Source organism: Triticum urartu, chromosome 7A (assembly GCF_056163025.1).
Source record: "Triticum urartu cultivar PI428250 chromosome 7A, HENAU_Tu73, whole genome shotgun sequence".
Taxonomy (NCBI): domain Eukaryota; kingdom Viridiplantae; phylum Streptophyta; class Magnoliopsida; order Poales; family Poaceae; genus Triticum; species Triticum urartu.
This window is the reverse complement of record NC_141879.1, coordinates 626,744,997-626,757,179: the sequence shown is the minus strand read 5'-3', so window position 1 is coordinate 626,757,179 and position 12,183 is coordinate 626,744,997.

Genomic DNA, 12,183 nt, shown 5'->3' with positions numbered 1-12,183 from the left:
GTTCGCTACAAGATGGTATCAGAGCACACTCTGACTGTAGGACATGACCAGTAAGCTAAAGCCCTAGATCACTACTCACTCTTCTCATTCCGACTCCTCTTCTTTTCTACTCTTTTAGGATGGTGGATGCAAGGAACAAGTTCACGCAACCGGATGAAGATACACCCTTTGGACGTCACTTGAAGGAAGTCACTAGATATCTGAACATAGGAGTACCAAGCTTCACCGAAACCTACAACGCCACATTACCTGAAGAAGAGTGCTGGATGATTCAAGTTCAAGTTCCAGGAAGGACGTTCATGCCAGTCACTGAGCCCATAGAGTTTTCCTTTGATGCACCAACCTGGAGTCTAGGAAAGAGCATGGCAGCTCACATCGCCATGGGACGTATTGGAGAAGTTTACCGCAATGATCTCAAGGATACTATCTACCAGATTTGTGGGCGCCGAGATGAGCACTGGGAGATGATCAGCACCAGGAAGGATAGATCAATTGCAGCTTTTATCCAGGAGTTAAACCAGCACATTCGACGTTAGGAGAACCAGATGTGCGCAGACATGATAGATCTGAAGAAGGCGAGGACAAGAATCAAGGAACTGGAGGACGAACTCAAGGCTACACGTGAAGATTATGAAGAGGAAATCAAAGTACTAGTGGATAAGAATGCCGACCTAACAATGAAGCTAGCAATATTCATGGGAGGCGCTACACTAGTAGAAGAAGACGAAGAACCCAAGGAGATTCGCCCGGAAGACTACATCATCATCGACGACACCGTCTCGGATCCAGATGATAGCGATGATGACTATGTTGATGAAGCTGGAGCAGATATCATGGAGTATGCAACCGAAGAATATTTCTAGTAGACCACCCCAACAGTAGTAGAAGTCCACCATGTAAATATAGTAGTCCGAGTACTTTTGCAATAGTTAGATCGATTGTATGCTCTTGTTTGATTGGATGAAGTGAATTGTTTGCTTTTTCCTCACATGCATATGGGTAATGTTTTCTCTCTAGACCCCTCTCTATTCTTAAATCTCATCTTTTCTAAACCCTCAGATGCCTCTGAGACGTGACCCCAGATTTACCTTCCCACCAGAGCTCACTCAGTTGATCCAACAGCAGAACACGTTGATGTAGTTGCTAGTCCAGAATCAGAATCAGGGGAACAACAACAACAACCCACCACCACCACCACCTGTTGACCACTTAGCCTGTTTTCTTAGGCTGAATCCACCGGTGTTTTCCAGTAGCACCGAGCCTATAGTAGTAGATGATTGGCTCCGCAAGACAGCAAGGGAGTTGACCACGGTAGGATGCATAGATGCAGAAAAGGTGAAGTTTGCCGCACATCAGCTTGACGGACCTGCAACATCATGGTGGGAGAATTTCGCAGCCACTTTCCCTATTGATACTATCACATGGGACCAGTTCCAGCAGTCTTTCCATACTGCCCATGTTTCAGCAGGAGCTATGGCCATGAAGAAGCGTGAGTTTCGCAACTTGCACCAAGGAGGATGGACAGTTGGCTAGTATGTGGAGGACTTTAGTAAGCTAGCACGTTATGCTCCAGATGACGTTGCTACGGATGCAGCTAAGCAGGAGAAGTTTCTGGAAGGACTGAATGATGATTTGAGCATGCAGTTGATGGTAGCAACCTTCAACAACTACCAGAAGTTGGTATATCGTGCTCTCATGATTGAAGGGAAGCAACATCGGATTGAGAATCGCAAGAGGAAGTATGGATAAGGGAAGTACAATTCAGGAGCTCAGCAGAAGCCACGTTTCACCCCTAGACCGGGAGGACATTTTCAGCATACCCATGGAGGAGGTAGCTCGCACAATCATAATGGCACCATGAATGGTAATGGGAATGGAGGAAGCAACGGCCAGAACCGTACCAACCCATCAACCCCAGCCAAAGGAGACCTGAGCCAAGTCACTTGCTTTAAATGCTAGAAGACCAGACATTATGCCAATGAATGTCCTGAATCTCAGAATGGAAATGGCAATGGAAGCTCTGGGAAGAAGCCGAACCCTTTCAACAGGGGACAGGTAAACCACGTTAACGTGGAGGAGGTTGAAGAGCAGCCGGATGCAGTAATCGGTAAGTTTTTGGTTAAGTCATTTATTGCACTCGTTCTTTTTGATACTGGTGCATCACATTCATACATATCAAGGGGATTCATGGATAAGTATAACCTGCCCACCAAAGTTCTTAGAACACCCATGTTAGTAAGCTCACCAGGAGTGGAGTATATGGCTAGTAAGGCATGTTTTCAAGTGCCATTGAGTATAGGTAGGCATGTGTTTCCCTCGGATTTGACCATTTTGGAATCACAAGGTTTGGATGTAATTCTGGGTATGGATTGGCTGTCGATGTATGGAGGAAACATCGATTGCGCCAGTAAGTCAATTTTGCTTACCACCCTAGAAGGGAGAAGGATCAAGTATGTATCCCGACATGTGCCTAAAAGGACTCAAGTAAATTTGTTAACAGGAGTTGTGCAGGAGGAAGTACCAGTAGTGAAGGATTTCCCTAATGTATTTCCAGAGGAGTTGCCAGGCATGCCACCGGATAGAGACATTGAGTTTTTGATTGAGCTTTTGCCAGGCACAGGGCCAATATCCAAGAGACCATATAGGATGCCCGCAAAGGATTTGGAAGAGATTAAGAAGCAAATTAAGGAATTAATGGATAAGGGATATATTCGCCCAAGTTCTTCACCTTGGGGATCGCCAGTACCTCTAGTGGAGAAGAAGGATGGATCATTAAGGATGGTTGTTGATTATCGAGGATTGAATGAAGTAACCATCAAGAACAAGTACCCACTACCGATGATCAATGATCTGTTTGATCGATTGCAAGGAGCTAAGGTATTTTCCAAGATCGATCTGCGATCAGGATACCATCAGTTGAAGATTCGAGAACAGGATATACCTAAGACGGCTTTTACCATCAGGTACGAGCTGTACGAGTATACCGTTATGTCATTTGGACTGACTAACGCACCTGCATATTTTATGAACATGATGAACAAAGTGTTTATGGAGTTTTTGGATAAGTTCGTCGTAGTGTTCATTGATGATATTCTGGTTTACTCGAAGAATGAAGAGGAGCATAAGGAGCATTTGCGATTGGTACTTGGTAAACTCAGAGAACATCGGTTATATGCCAAGTTTAGCAAATGTGAATTTTGGTTGAAAGAATTTGGATTTCTCGGACACGTTATATCCGGAGAAGGTATAGCAGTAGCTCCTACCAAGGTTGACACTGTGACAAATTGGGAAGAGCCAACAATAGTTGGAGAGATCCGGAGTTTTCTTGGACTCGCAGGATACTACCGGAGATTCATTGAAAATTTCTCAAAGATTGCGAAGCCTATGACGGAGTTGTTGAAGAAGGATACCAAGTTCAAATGGACTGAGGAATGTGAGGCCAGTTTCCAGGAGTTGAAGAAACGTTTGGTTACATCACCAGTGTTGATTTTGCCAGATCAGACCAACGATTATGAGGTGTATTGCGACGCTTCATGTCGAGGACTTGGAGCAGTGCTTATGCAGGAAGGAAGAGTGGTTTCATATGCCTCCCGACAGCTTAAGCCTCATGAGTTAAATTATTCCACACATGATTTGGATTTAGCAGCCGTAGTGCATGCGTTGAAGATTGGAGACATATTCTCATTGGAAATCATTGTGAGGTGTACACGGATCACAAGAGTTTAAAGTATATTTTCACGCAGAAGGAGTTGAATCTCAGGCAAAGGAGATGGTTGGAGCTCATCAAGGATTATGATATGAGATTGCATTACCATCCCGGAAAGGCTAACGTAGTAGCTGACGCGTTGAGCCATAAAAGCCATGTCAACACTCTAATGACGGGAGATTTACCAAGGGAGTTTGCCGAAAATCTTCGTGAGCTATGTTTGGAGATAGCCCCGAGAGGCTATGTAGCAGCATTGGAGATTCAGTCTACTTTGATGGATAAGATCAGAGAAGCTCAAAGGACTGACAAGGAGATCGCTTCTATTAAGGATAAAATGAGCAAAGGAAAAGCTAAAGGATTTCGTGAGGATGAGCACGATACCCTATGGTTTGAAGACTGTGTTTATGTGCCCAACGACCCAGAGATCAGGAAGTTGATTCTGCAAGGGGCCCGTGATTCACCATATTCGATTCACCCAGGAAATACCAAGATGTATTTGGATTTAAAGGATACTTTCTGGTGGACCGGAATGAAGAAGGATATTGCGGAGTATGTAGCAGTTTGTGATGTATGTCAGAGAGTAAAGGCAGAGCACCAGAAGCCAGCGGGATTGCTACAGCCATTGCCGATACCCGAATGGAAGTGGGATAAGTTAGGCATGGATTTTATTATAGGATTGCCCAGAACTCGTTCAGGCTATGACTCGATTTGGGTTGTAGTCAATCGTTTGACAAAGGTAGCTCATTTCATTCCAGTGAAGACTACCTATACTAGTGCTAAGTTGGCAAAGATATACATGACTAGGATCATATGTCTGCATGGAGTTCCAAGGAGAATTGTATCAGATAGAGGAACCCAATTTACCTCAAAGTTCTGGAATCAGTTGCATGAAACTTTGGGTACCATGCTAGAGTTCAGTACAACTTTCCATCCGCAGACAGATGGACAGACCGAGAGAGTCAATAAGATTTTGGAGGATATGCTGAGAGCTTGTGCGCTAGATTATGGATCTAGCTGGGACGAGAATTTGCCATACGCAGAGTTCTCTTACAACAACAGTTATCAATCCAGTTTGAAGATGGCCCTTTCAAAGCCTTGTATGGCAGGAGGTCCAGGACCCCATTGTCGTGGGATGAATTTGGAGACCGCCAGTTGTTTGGACCGGATCTGATTAAGGAGTCTGAGCAGAAAGTAAAATTGATTCACGATAGGCTCAAGGTAGCCCAGTCCAGGCAGAAGAGCTATGCAGATTCTAAACGCAAGGAGACAGTTTACGAAGTCGGAGACCGAGTTTATCTTCGAGTATCTCCACTTCATGGAGTTAAGCACTTTGGAGTTAAGGGAAAGTTAGCACCACGTTTTGTGGGACCATACAAGGTTTTGGGGCATATGGGAGAAGTAGCTTATAAGTTGGCATTGCCCGAAGGATTGTCAGGAGTTCACGACGTGTTCCACGTTTCTCAGTTGAAGAAGTGCCACGCGGAGATGGCTGATATACCGCTAAGAGATACAGTGCCGCTGGAAGCGATTCAGTTGGACAGTGATTTGACCTATGAGGAGAAACCAGTCAAGATACTTGAGTATGCCAGCCGAGTCACCCGCAGCAAGGTTATCAAGTTTTGCAAAGTTCAATGGAGCCAGCACACGGAGGATGAAGCCACCTGGGAATGAGAGGACGATTTGCTGAAGGACCACCTTCACCTATTTTCTAGCCAACCCGAATCTCGAGGGCGAGATTCATCTTAAGGGGGGGTAGGTTTGTAACATCCCAAATTTTTAGTTTGGAATGTTATACATTAGATCATCATTGCATATCATATTTTATTGCATTTTGGTTGATCCTAGAAATTTCACGCAACTCAAGGACCCTCGGAGAGAGTTGGAGATTTTGTTATTTTCATATTGGAGTTTTCTTAATTTTTGAAAGTAGGATCATTTGATTTATTTATTTTTATCTTCAATTATTTCTATTATCAAAATATGAGAGAGGGAATAAAATGACTTTCCCAAAATAAAGAAATATTGAGGATTTAAAATGATAAAATCAAATAAGATTTTATTTTGGTTTTATTTGCTATTTTGTTTGAATTTAGGAAAAATGCGCGTTTTTCAAAATTGCATTTAGGCCCCAAATAAATATTCATCATGTGCGGCTTGATTTTAGAAGCCGGGGAAAATTTATTTCGGGATGTTTGGAGTCCGTTTAGTATTCCTTTTGCTTTTTTCTGAGCGTAATTATTAAAAAAAACGCGAACCGACCTACGGGCCGTATCCGGCCAGGACTCCCTGGCCGGGGCTTTATATAGCGCACCCCGGGGCCCGAGCAGCCCAAGCCGCCGCCCCAACCCTAACCCTAGGTCGTGCCGCCCGCTGCAGCCGCCGCCGCCGCCGGAGCCCCGCCGCCGACGAGGTCGAACCGCCGCGCCCGCCGTTTTTTTAGAAAACCGTTGGTTTTCACCAGTTTTTTCGGTTTTTTTAGATTTTTTTAGATAGATCGGTTTTTCTTCTCGGTTTAGTTAATTAGCGAGCGCTCACTCGTCCGTTCGTTTTAACAAACGTGTTCATCGGTTAGATCTAGATAATGAACGTTCGTTCATTAATCTGTTCGTCCTTTTTCCTTTTTCTCGGATTAAATCCGCGATTTTTCTGATCGCGATTCCTGATCCGATTTTCGTTTTAGTATAACTTGTCGCTCGTTTATCGGAATCAGGCGATTCAAGCGCCTAGAGTTTCGTCTCGAAACCCTCTATCCGTTTAATCAACTCAAACCAGTTTTTGCCTCTATAAAATTTTGACCTAGATCCAGATTAGTAAACGAAGCTTGTTTCTTTTGCTGTTTGTCTTTCGTTGCTTCGTTCGATTTGATTCTTTTTGCCAACCGGAGTTCTTAAGTTGAACTTTCTGGTTAGATCTCTTATTGGAGTTTTACCTGTGCATTAGTTGAGTACTTATTGTATGCTTGTTTGTTTGCGATATAGTACCCGGAGTGCGCCGCTTGCTACTTCGAATCGCTAGGTTTTGCGGATCATCAGCAAGGCAAGTAACACTTGGATCAGACTTCCTATTACCCAGTTTTTATTGCATTAGATCAATCCTCACACATTACATGATTAGGATCTAATTAAATTGTGGGTTTGGGAAGTAGATGAGGTAGTACCTATTACCTGTTATTATCAAACCTTTGGGAGTTACTTCTACGTTGCTTATATTGCCATGCTATGCTAGTAGACGTGGATTGGGTGAGTGTATCCATGACAGATGTGAGTTTGTTAAATTAATGGTTTATCTAAGGTGGCAACTTAAATACACATCTGGGTGGATTGAGGCACCTGGGTATTCCAGCGATTGCCTGTTTTTCTTTTGGACCGCCACCCAGGCTCAAAGGGATCATGAGATTATTCATACTAGAAACTTCCGTGTGCAGCCACAAGCTACTATGGGCTCTAGCATAGTTGACTAAGTCGTACGAACTCTTACAGTGGTAGACTAGCAGATGTAGGGGAAAGTAGGTGTAACGGTCTACCCGATCGTAAGGTGCTAGCGCTTCTGAAAGACTATGTCTCGGTCATCCATTTCTCAAACACAATGTAGTGCGAGAATCCCAACGGAGGAGATCGAGTCTTGTGGGGAAAAGTGCGCAAACCTCTGCAGAGTGTATAAACTAATCATGGTTAGCCGTGTCCTCGGTTATGGACATCTTGAGTATCTAGTACTTGGATTATCATGTGAATCTCATCATGTTACTCTAATTAATTTTGTTGGGTTTTTAATGATGATGTTTAATTGGGATTGAGAGGGTGTCTACACTCTCAATGTTTAACAACCACCATGTTAGTTAAATAAAATGTATTCCTTTGCAGTAGGGAAAAATTGGCTTTACACAAAACTGTAACCATAGAGCGTTCCACTAGCCAAATATGCATGTAGTATAGCCTTATTCCTTCATTGCTCTCTATGTGTTACATTGCTTCATGGCTAAAGGTCCAAAGGTAACACACCCGGAGTATGTTGATTTCAATTGTGATGAAGATGATTTTCTAGGAGATGATGATTTACTTGTTGACAACTCTAGTTATGAAAACTATGATGAGCTTGCTATTAATCATGATAATCAAGATAAAACGAATGATGATGATAAGAAGGAGATTGAGCGCCTAACTAAAGAACTAAACACTCTTAAGTTAGCTCATGAAACTACCTTGGAAGATCATCGAGAACTTTTAAAGACTCATGATAAGCTACGCCTTGAAAAGCTCAAACTTGAGCAAGAACATGAGTTTTTAAAGGCAATCAATGATGATCTTCGCAAGAAAAGCTCTTCTTACATTGCCAAGCATTTACAATTGTCTACTTACATGCCACAAGTTAAATCTAGTAACAAGAACAAGAAAGATTCTTCATCTAGTAGTAACAACAATCATGCTAAATCCAATGTTGTTGCTTCTAGTAGCTCTCTTGATTACACTAATGATTCTCTTAGACAAGTTACACTTGAGCAACAAAATAGCTTATTGAAGGGAATTATAGAGAAAGGTGTTTACAAGAGCCTTGCCGGAAGTAAGCAATTTGAGGAAATTGTGCGCAAGCAAGGAAGACACCGGAAGAATCCAGGTGTTGGTTTTGAACGAAAGTTCAATGCCAATGGAGTTGAGTGGGAAGAAGATTAATACCCCAAAATGAAGTTTGTTCCTCAACAAGAGAAGTATGATCCTACTTCTTTCAAAGGAACACAATCTCAAGATGATCTTCCACCACAAGACCTGTAACATCCCAAATTTTCAATTTGGAATGTTATACATCAGATCATCATTGCATATCATATTTTACTGCATTTTGGTTGATCTTAGAAATTTCACGCAATTCAAGGACCCTCGGAGAGATTTGGGGATTTCGTTATTTTCATATTTGAGTTTTCTCAAATTTTGAAAGTAGGATCATTTGATTTTATTTATTTTTATCTTCAATTATTTCTATTATCAAAATATGAGAGAGGGAATAAAATGACTTTCCCAAAATAAAGAAATATTGAGGATTTAAAATGATAAAATCAAATAAAATTTTATTTTGGGTTTATTTGCTATTTTATTTGAATTTAGGAAAAATGCATGTTTTTCAAAATTGCATTTAGGCCCCAAATAAATGTTCATTCTGTGCGGCTTGATTTTAGTAGCTGGGGAAAATTTATTTCAGGATTTTTGGAGTCCGTTTAGTATTCCTTTTGTTTTTTTCCGAGCGTAATTAATTTAAGAAAAACGCGAACCGACCTACGGGCCGTATCCGGCCAGGACTCCCTGGCCGGGGCTTTATATAGCGTGCCCCGAGGCCCGAGCAGCCCAAGCCGCCGCCCCAACCCTAACCCTAGGCCGCGCCGCCCGCTGCAGCCGCCACCGCCGAAGCCCCGCCGCCGACGAGGTCGAACCACCGCCGCCCGCCGTTTTTTTTAGAAAATCGTGGGTTTTCACCGGTTTTTTTCGGTTTTTTTGATTCGTTTTTTAGATAGATCGGTTTTTTCTTCCCGGTTTAATTAATTAGCGAGCGCTCACTCGTCTGTTCGTTTTAACGAACGTGTTCATCGTTTAGATCCAGATAATGAACGTTCGTTCATTAATCTGTTCGTCCTTTTTCCTTTTTCTCGGATTAAATCCGCAATTTTTCTGATCGCGATTCCTGATCCGATCTTCATTTTAGTATAACTTGTCGCTCGTTTATCGGAATCAGGCGATTCAAGCGCCTAGAGTTTCGTCTCGAAACCCTCTATCCGTTTAATCAACTCAAACCAGTTTTTGCCTCTATAAAATTTTGACCTAGATCCAGATTAGTAAATGAAGCTTGTTTCTTTTGCTGTTTGTCTTTCGTTGCTTCGTTCGATTTGATTCTTTTTGCCAACCGGAGTTCTTAAGTTGAACTTTCTGGTTAGATCTCTTATTGGAGTTTTACCTGTGCATTAGTTGAGTACTTATTGTATGCTTGTTTGTTTGCGATAGAGTACCCGGAGTGTGCCGCTTGCTACTTCAAATCGCTAGGTTTTGCGGATCATCAGCAAGGCAAGTAACACTTGGATCAGACTTCCTATTACCCAGTTTTTATTGCATTAGATCAATCCTCACACATTACATGATTAGGATCTAATTAAATTGTGTGTTTGGGAAGTAGATGAGGTAGTACCTATTACCTGTTATTATCAAACCTTTGGGAGTTACTTCTACGTTGCTTATATTGCCATGCTATGCTAGTAGACGTGGATTGGGTGAGTGTATCCATGATAGATGTGAGTTTTTTAAATTAATTATTTATCTAAGGTGGCAACTTAAATACACATCTGGGTGGATTGAGGCACCTGGGTATTCCAGCGATTGCCTGTTTTTCTTTTGGACCGCCACCCAGGCTCAAAGGGATCATGAGATTATTCATACTAGAAACTTTCGTGTGCAGCCACAAGCTACTATGGGCTCTAGCATAGTTGACTAAGTAGTGCGAACTCTTACAGTGGTAGACTAGCAGATGTAGGGGAAAGTAGGTGTAACGGTCTACCCGATCGTAAGGTGCTAGCGCTTCTGAAAGACTATGTCTCGGTCATCCATTTCTCAAACACAATGTAGTGCGAGAATCCCAACGGAGGAGATCGAGTCTTGTGGGGAAAAGTGCGCAAACCTCTGCAGAGTGTATAAACTAATCATGGTTAGCCGTGTCCCCGGTTATGGACATCTTGAGTATCTAGTACTTGGATTATCATGTGAATCTCATCATGTTACTCTAATTAATTTTGTTGGGTTTTTAATGATGATGTTTAATTGGGATTGAGAGGGTGTCTACACTCTCAATGTTTAACAACCACCATGTTAGTTAAATAAAATGTATTCCTTTGCAGTAGGGAAAAATTGGCTTTACGCAAAACTGTAACCATAGAGTGTTCCACTAGCCAAATATGCATGTAGTATAGCCTTATTCCTTCATTGCTCTCTATGTGTTACATTGCCAGCATATTCCATGTGCTGACCCGTTTCGGGCTGCAACGTTCATGTTGCAGACTTTTCAGACGACGAGTAAGGTGCCTTTAGGTCGTGGTTCTATACTCAGTGATGCCGTTGGAGTTGATGGACTCACTTATCTTCCAAGCCTTCCGCTGTTATCGTATTTAGATGGCCTTAAGCCATATTACTTGTAATAAGTTCTCTTTTGAGACACTCGATGTAATAGGTGTGTGATTGCTACTCTGTTATAATTCCTTCAAGTACTGTGTGGTGTCAGCATTACTGATCCAGGGATGACACCGGAGCACAGAGATTGGACTGTTTGAGGTCTGGTCGCTACAAGACCACAAGCTAAAAGGCAAGGACAAGCTTCAAGAGGAGATTGATGCATTCGAGGAAGCTCCCAAAGCCTTGGTCAAGTGGATTCCCAAGACTACATCAAGTTCTACTTCATCAAGTACGACTACAACTCCAAGGATTCCCATCAAGATGGTGTGGATCCCGAAGAATAAGAACTAGAGAGTTCTTGTGGGTGACTCCGCCAACATACTTCACTCATATCATTTTGGCGAGGACAAGTGCAAACAACTTTCATATCTTGCACTAGTTCAAGGAGTCACAAACCCTCTTGTTGGTAAGACAAGGGACAAGGTAACCTAATGCTTCCATGGACATCATCTTGTGTACACATCACTCTATGTCTATGGATATCCTTGTTTGTTCCTTGTGGGACTAACCCGTGTAGGTATTGAAAGTGCAACTGACTCCAAAGGATTGCTCCGAATGATCTACATCAACATTAAGCACCCACATCTTCAACACCTACATGAAGTCATCATCGACAAAACCCAAGGTTAGTTGAACCCTCTTAGGGGGGATATCACATCTAGGGGGAGCTTTACTCTAATCAATTGAGCGGAAGCAACTCTAATGGTGTGAACACAACAATGCTTTATGTAAAAGTGGCATCCCCACTTGTGCTTAAATGATGAGTATGACCTACAAACAAATGTTTTCATTTGACTCCTAAGTCAATATACTCATATATAGTTGACCTAGTCATCGCCAAATTGCTTGATAGATGCTAGAGTGATTGTGCATGCTTCGTCACATATTTCATTTGCCATCTTATTGTGTGAGCATGTTGGTTGAATATTTTACTCATTTGAGGACATCCATTTGTTGTTTTGATTGTTTGGCTTTTTCTCTTTTGCCAAATGGATGGACAAGAATGCCTAAGAACTCCCTCTAGCTATCTATGCTTCTCTCGTCTCAAACTCTATTCATGCTACATCACAAAGTTTGAACATGTCAGATTCGAACCACTCTGTGTGAGGAGCACTCGGAGTTCCCGATTCGTCATAGACTTAAACTTCCAAAACCTCTTTGTGCATTTCGGTCTGACCGATTCATCCTTTTGGGTCCTACTGAGATCACTTAGTTGATCTAGGTTTTCAATCTCGGTGCAACCGATTAGAACCGTTCGGTCACACCGAGTTGCATTAA